Source organism: Staurois parvus, unplaced genomic scaffold (genome assembly GCF_062004578.1).
Source record: "Staurois parvus isolate SC_StPar_1 unplaced genomic scaffold, SC_StPar_1.0 ptg000561l, whole genome shotgun sequence".
NCBI classification, from domain to species: domain Eukaryota; kingdom Metazoa; phylum Chordata; class Amphibia; order Anura; family Ranidae; genus Staurois; species Staurois parvus.
The window spans coordinates 2,703,450-2,710,568 of NW_028318357.1; positions in this window are offsets into that span (position 1 = coordinate 2,703,450).

Here is a 7,119-nt window from a genome sequence, read left to right on the forward strand (position 1 = left end):
TCTTGTTTCATACATTTTCACATTACCTCTGGTCTCAGCTGCATAGGAGGCTAAGAGATCGGGGGTGGAAACTGTACAGGGCATGTTAGCACGAGGCAGAGAAACTGCAGACACTGATCTTCCCAGTGAACAGCTGTGCAGGAGGCATTTCAGCACAAATCTTGGCTATTGGAGGGCAGGCAAGCTGTGCTCCCAGCACAGTCAGAAAACTGACCACACTGAGATGGAATTCCTGGCATGATCAGTTAAAATAAGAAAGCACGAGGATGTAGGATCACCAGACATTTTATACAAAGGAAGCAATTGCAAAGAGAACAGGACACTAAAAATAAAAGTACATTGTAACACAGACACATATCAGAAATATGAATTGTTGGAGTAATATACATTTTAGGTAGTGTAGCGCTTACCCCCACAGGAGCCATTGGTGATGATGGGTCTTCTGTTTTGTCACAACTCTCTTTATCTGGTTGGTCCCCGCTGACACACTTGGTCGTAGACTAAAACCCATTTACTTTTGTGTGACTTAAGAGTTAGTAAGCTACCACTCTAAAATAATGCACTTGAAAAAAGCCACAAATAACTTGGAGATAAATTATTTATGGCATTTTTATTATTAATTGTATTATTATTATTATAGCAAATGCAATAAAACAAGGTATACATAGATAAACCAATAATTACACCAAATTAAGGGCACAGAAATGGATGAACAGTCAAGGACCTCATAACTGGCACTTGTTAGACTATAGCAAAATCACAATGAACTATAACGGGTGTAACTAGAGTCTTTATAACAGCATAAAATAACTCAGGAGATTGAAAAGGGTCCTAGTGTGTACCATATGCATACAATCCCAATAGCGGGTGGGGGTATGCATTTTAGTGCAGGGGTATCCCTGAAGGTGGTTGAAAGTACCTGGCACCTAATAGTTAACATTGGGCGGCTTTCAGTGGGGCCCTTCTTTAGGTGGTGCACGAGTGGTCTTCTTAAAGAATGTTGGCAAAGAATGACGGGTGGACAGCTACAGTGGGGCAAAAAAGTATTTAGTCAGCCACCAATTGTGCAAGTTCTCCCACTTAAAAAGATGAGAGAGGCCTGTAATTGGCATCATAGGCAGACCTCAACTATGAGAGACAAAATGAGAAAAAAAATCCAGACAATCACATCGGCTGATTTGGAAAGAATTTATTTGCAAATTATGGTGGAAAATAAGTATTTGGCCACCTACAAACAAGCAAGATTTCTGGCTCTCACAGACCTGTACCTTCTTCTTTAAGAGGCTCCTCTGTCCTGCACTCATTACCTGTATCAATGGCACCTGTTTGAACTTGTTATCAGTATAAAAGACACCTGTCCACAACCTCAAACAGTCACACTCCAAACTCCACTATGGTGAATACCAAAGAGCTGTCGAAGGACACCAGAAACAAAATTGTAGACCTGCACCAGGCTGGGAAGACTGAATCTGCAATAGGCAAGCAGCTTGGTGTGAACAAATCAACTGTGGGAGCAATAATTAGAAAATGGAAGACATACAAGACCACTGATAATCTCCCTTGATCTGGGGCTCCATGCAAGATCTCACCCCGTGGGGTCAAAATGATCACAAGAACGGTGAGCAAAAATCCCAGGACCACACGGGGGGACCTAGTGAATGACCTGCAGAGAGCTGGGACCAACGTAATAAAGGCTACCATCAGTAACACACTACACCTCCAGGGACTCAGATCCTGCAGTGCCAGACGTGTCCCCCTGCTTATGCCAGTACATGTCCGGGCCCGTCTGAAGTTTGCTAGAGAGCATTTGGATGATCCAGAAGAGGATTGGGAGAATGTCATATGGTCAGATGAAACCAAAATAGAACTGTTTGGTAGAAACACAACTCGTCGTGTTTGGAGGAGAGAGAATGCTGAGTTGCATCCAAAGAACACCATACCTACTGTGAAGCATGGGGGTGGCAACATCATGCTTTGGGGCTTTTTCTCCGCAAAGGGACCAGGACGACTGATCCATGTACAGGACAGAATGAATGGTGCCAAGTATCGTGAGATTTTGAGTGCAAACCTCCTTCCATCAGCAAGGGCATTGAAGATGAAACATGGCTGGGTCTTCCAACATGACAATGATCCCAAACATACCACCCGGGCAATGAAGGAGTGGCTTCGTAAGAAGCATTTCAGGGTCCTGGAGTGGCTTAGCCAGTCTCCAGATCTCAACCCCATAGAAAACCTTTGGAGGGAGTTGAAAGTCCGTGTTGCCCAGCGACAGCCCCAAAACATCACTGCTCTAGAGGAGATCTGCATGGAGGAATGGGCCAACATACCAGCAACAGTGTGTGCCAACCTTGTGAAGACTTACAGGAAACGTTTGACCTCTGTCATTGCCAACAAAGGATATATAACAAAGTATTGAGATGAACTTTTGATATTGACCAAATACTTATTTTCCACCATAATTTGCAAATAAATTCTTTCCAAATCAGCCAATGTGATTGTCTGGATTTGTTTTCTCATTTTGTCTCTCATAGTTGAGGTTTACCTATGATGCCAATTACAGGCCTCTCTCATCTTTTTAAGTGGGAGAACTTTCACAATTGGTGGCTGACCAAATACTTTTTTGCTCCACTGTATATAGGAGCAGTCTCTAATGTGCTAGCAGTGTGTAGCTGGTATTTAACATTTAAAGCATGTAATTCAGCTACTGCTTCCTGTCAGTTGACTAGTCTGGACCCAAAGGCTTGGCAATCAACAGGTCCCTCAGCCCCGATCTTCACACAAGGTGCAGCTCTTAGCTCTGATCCCAAAGATGCAGTCTCTCTCTTTCTCTCTCTAAAACTCAGTCTCTGATGGCAATTGTGGCAGACTTACAAGCAGGTCTGTCCTCTCCTTGGTATAGGTTGTCATGCACAAAAGCAAGTCTGCTTGGCACTGCCGCTTGGCTCTGGTCCCATGGATGCAGAGCACAGACCCCAACACTAGGTCTGTAACTTTTGCTCTCTTCATTAGATTGGCCCTATCTCTCTCCATTTTCCTGGGAAAATAATCAAGCTCTCCTTCTTATCAGTGCATGAAATTATGGGAACTAAAATCCACAGTCTGTTAGCCTCCAGTGACAAACATGGCGCAGTGTCCCTTAAAGATTACCATTCTCATGATCCATGGCATCTGCACAGCAATCATACTTCCACTTCTGGTTGGTTAAGGCTCCCTCTGATTGGCTCCCTGTGACTGTTGCAAGAAGGGAGGGGGTGAAGAAGTGAGCAGGGAATCCTAGAGCAGCTCCCTCCCAATGCAGGCTCAGATGGAAGGGATAGATCCCAGTCTGCAGCAATGGAATTGGCTCAACCTGGCTACAGAAGGAAATTATGAATTTTCAAAAGTTCACTTGCAACTCTTGAAGATTTTTTAAGTTGAGTGCTAGGTTGTGATATATATCTCCAAAGTATGTTGTCATACCTCTAAGCTTTTTGTTGAAGTAACAGCTTAATACATTACTACCAAATGACTAACCTAAAACCATATATTTGAAGTCTACTTAAAATTCTACTAAAAATGATGTTGACAAAAAAGATATATTTAAATAGTAGATACAGTGGGTGTTAAGAGAGGTGAGCTTTAGGGAGATTAGATCAGAGTCAATCGAAGAGGGCATCTTTCGTAAACTGAGTGTGTAGAACCCACAGGAAATCTAGATGGACAGTAATCTTAAAAGTATTTATTTATATTATTATCATTATTATTATTATTATCTCCAACCCACTTTGGTTAGAAACAAACAAAAAAGGTCAGAGAAAGAAAACAACAGAGAGGAGGGGGTTAGGGCTTTAAGGAGGAGGGGGAAGAGTAAGGTAGGAAGGGATGTAGGTGCATGGAAAAAAGGGGAAGGGTGGTAGGGACTGGGAAAAAGGTGTGGGTGGGGGTGGGGTGAGGAGGTGGATGGTTAAAGGTTAAGGGAGAGGAAAAAAATCAAGAGGCAGGCAAGAGCCAGCTGACCTACCCTATATTAATGTGAACCTAAAGGATCGCTTCCAGGAGGATTCAGTGATGTCCCACTTATCCACATGCTTATTTGACACTGGATTCTCCCACATCCCACATAATGCCTCTGAAAACACCCCAGGTTTTGTGCCTGGGAGGGGGTGGGGAGAAGGGGGGAATCCTCCCTCACCTTTCCCTCAAAACCCTCCCCTGACCAAAGGTTCATATACATAACATCTTAACCATATACACACTGCTTACGCTTAACCAACTGAGCGAGTAGTTAGGTTAACACTATAGAGTATGTGTCCTTGATAGTCTGTCTAAGGCCACAGTATTGGCCTCAGAAAGAAACAACACAGATATACAGTATGTATGTAAGTGCAAAATCAACACTACCATCTTTTCTCAAATAAGAATAGAAGTATAGATGCAGAGACAGTGGGAGTAGCTCCTGTCAATTAAGTAGAGTAATGCTTCAGTATAGGGGGCAAAGGAATCCTTTTCTCTAGTAGTGGGATGCAATTTTGAATGGGCTTACTGAAAGGAGTGCAGGAGGGGGTCTAGGATAAGAAGAGAAGGGAAAGGATTGAAAAAAAGGGGGGTGGGGGAGAGGAGAGGAACAGGGCAGACTTGGTCAAGCAAAGAGAGGGAGGGGAGAAGGAGTAGAAGGCCCAAAAATTCTTGATAGGGTCAGGTTTTAAACTTGTTATAGGGAGTACCCAGAGATTCTGAAAGATTACACTAAAATTTAACAAAAGTTGTGTTTACAAAAGGAATGGTACTTTGAATATACCATGGCTGGCTTTGAAGGCACAGACAGTGTGTCTTTGCATAGATCAGCATGGCGAAGAGTCTGCTCCATAAAAGTGTCAGGCCGGCCCTGACCTAGACTACTGGGTGAAGTACCCCATCTATTGGGTCAAAATTAAAATATATCTAGCATAAGTAGTCCATAGGGAATATTTGTGCACATCATGTCTGATAGATGATGGAGAGGGAATGTGATCAAAAATACTTACATCAGGCAAGCAGCAGCCTTGATGAAGAGTTAGGTGTAAAGGACATACTAACCACTACCAATGGGGGATGCACCCATGTTATTTTAGGTAAAATGGGGTCAATATGAAGGGTAGTATATCCTTATGAACTACCTGCCAGACACATTCCAATAGCATGTCTGAGGTGATAACATACCTGCCAGACACATTCCAATAGCATGTCTGAGGTGATAACATAACTGTTCATGGCCAGCCAGGGTTTAAAAACCTTATTCCAACTCCAAAACAGGGGGTAAGATTCTTCCTCACTAGATTCCCAGGCCATAAAGTATTCTGAGAGGGTATGGAGGAGAGTATAGCCGGGAGCAGTGTATAATAACCAGAGCAGGCAATAGGCTGGCTTTCATCTGTTTGGTAATTTTCTACATTTGAAATTTGAAATGTAGGAGTTGCTGGGGCATTTAGGCATTATGGAATTTCTCTATGGTCAATCTAGCCAGACATGAGTTAAGAAAATGTTCAAGATCAAGTTCAAGTAGATATTACTATGGAGCAGTCTATTCACACACTTAAAAAAGGGAAAGCTTAAGGACACAAGGGGGTTAAGACAGGGATGGGGAAAATCCCCAGGATGAGAACAATGAAAGGTTAATGTGGTTAAAACATAGTAGAGCTGAACTACGGTACTTATCTGATCTGATGGAGGGACTGAGGGTGAGCTCCAAGTATCCCACCAGACCTTTCAAGAGGCAGGTGGTTTTGTTGGGCTCAAATCAAGTTGCAGGCCTTGCAGGCCTGGTGGCGGGGGGACTTCGCTTAGGTGAGCGTTTTCTGCGATCCCTATAGCTTTGGGATCCATTAGCTGTTCCCATGGTGATGCACCTCCAGTTGAAAGTGCACAAAAGTCCTGAGGTGTTATGGAAGACCAGGATGCTTCAATAGCGGCCTTCAGCTCTTCTGCATTGTTCGGTCTTATGTCTCTCATCTTTCTCTTGGCAATGCCCCGTAGATTCTCTATGGGGTTCAGGTCAGGCGAGTTTGCTGGCCAATCAAGCACAGTAATCCCACGGTCATTGAACCAGGTTTTGGTGCTTTTGGCAGTGTGGGCAGGTGCCAAGTCCTGCTGGAAAATGAAGTCAGCATCCCCATAAAGCTTGTCTGTGGAAGGAAGCATGAAGTGCTCCAAAATCTCCTGGTAGACGGCTGCGTTGACCCTGGACTTAATGAAGCACAGTGGACCAACACCAGCAGATGACATGGCTCCCCAAATCAACACAGACTGTGGAAACTTCACACTGGACTTCAAGCATCTTGCAGTGGGTGCCTCTCCATTCTTCCTCCATACTCTGGGCCTTTGGTTTCCAAATGAGATGCAAAAGTTGCTCTCATCAGAAAAGAGGACTTTGGACCACTGAGCAACAGACCAGGTCTGTTTTTCTTTAGTCCAGGTAAGACGCTTCTGACGTTGTTTGTTGTTCAGGAGCAGCTTGACAAGAGGAATATGACATTTGAATCCCATGTCCAGGATCCGTCTGTGTGTGGTGGCTCTTGATGCACTGACTCCAGCCTCAGTCCACTCCTTGTGAAAGTCCCCAACACTTTTGAATGGCCTTTTCCTGCCAATCCTCTCCAGGCTGCGGTCATCCCTGCTGCTTGTGCACCTTTTTCTTCCACACTTTTCCCTTCCACATAACTTTCTATTAATGTTCTTTGATACAGCACTTTGGGAACATCCAACTTCTTTTGCAATTACCTTTTGAGGCTTTCCCTCCTTATGGAAATGATGGTTTTCTGCACAACTGTCAGGTCAGCAGTCTTTCCCATGATAGTGATTCCTACTGAACCAGATTCCTACTGAACCAGACTGAGAGACCATTTAAAGGCTCAGGAACCCTTTGCAAGTGTTATGGCTTAATTATCTGATTAGAGTGGGACACTATGAGCCTAGAATATTGCACCTTTTCACAATATTCTAATTTTCTGAGATTGTAGATTTGGGGTTTTCAGGAGCTGTAAGCCATAATCATCACAATTATGACAAATCAGGGCTTGAACTATCATTGCATGAAATGAGTCTATCTCATATATTAGTTTCACCTTTAAGTTGCATTACTGAAATAAATGAACTTGTGCACGA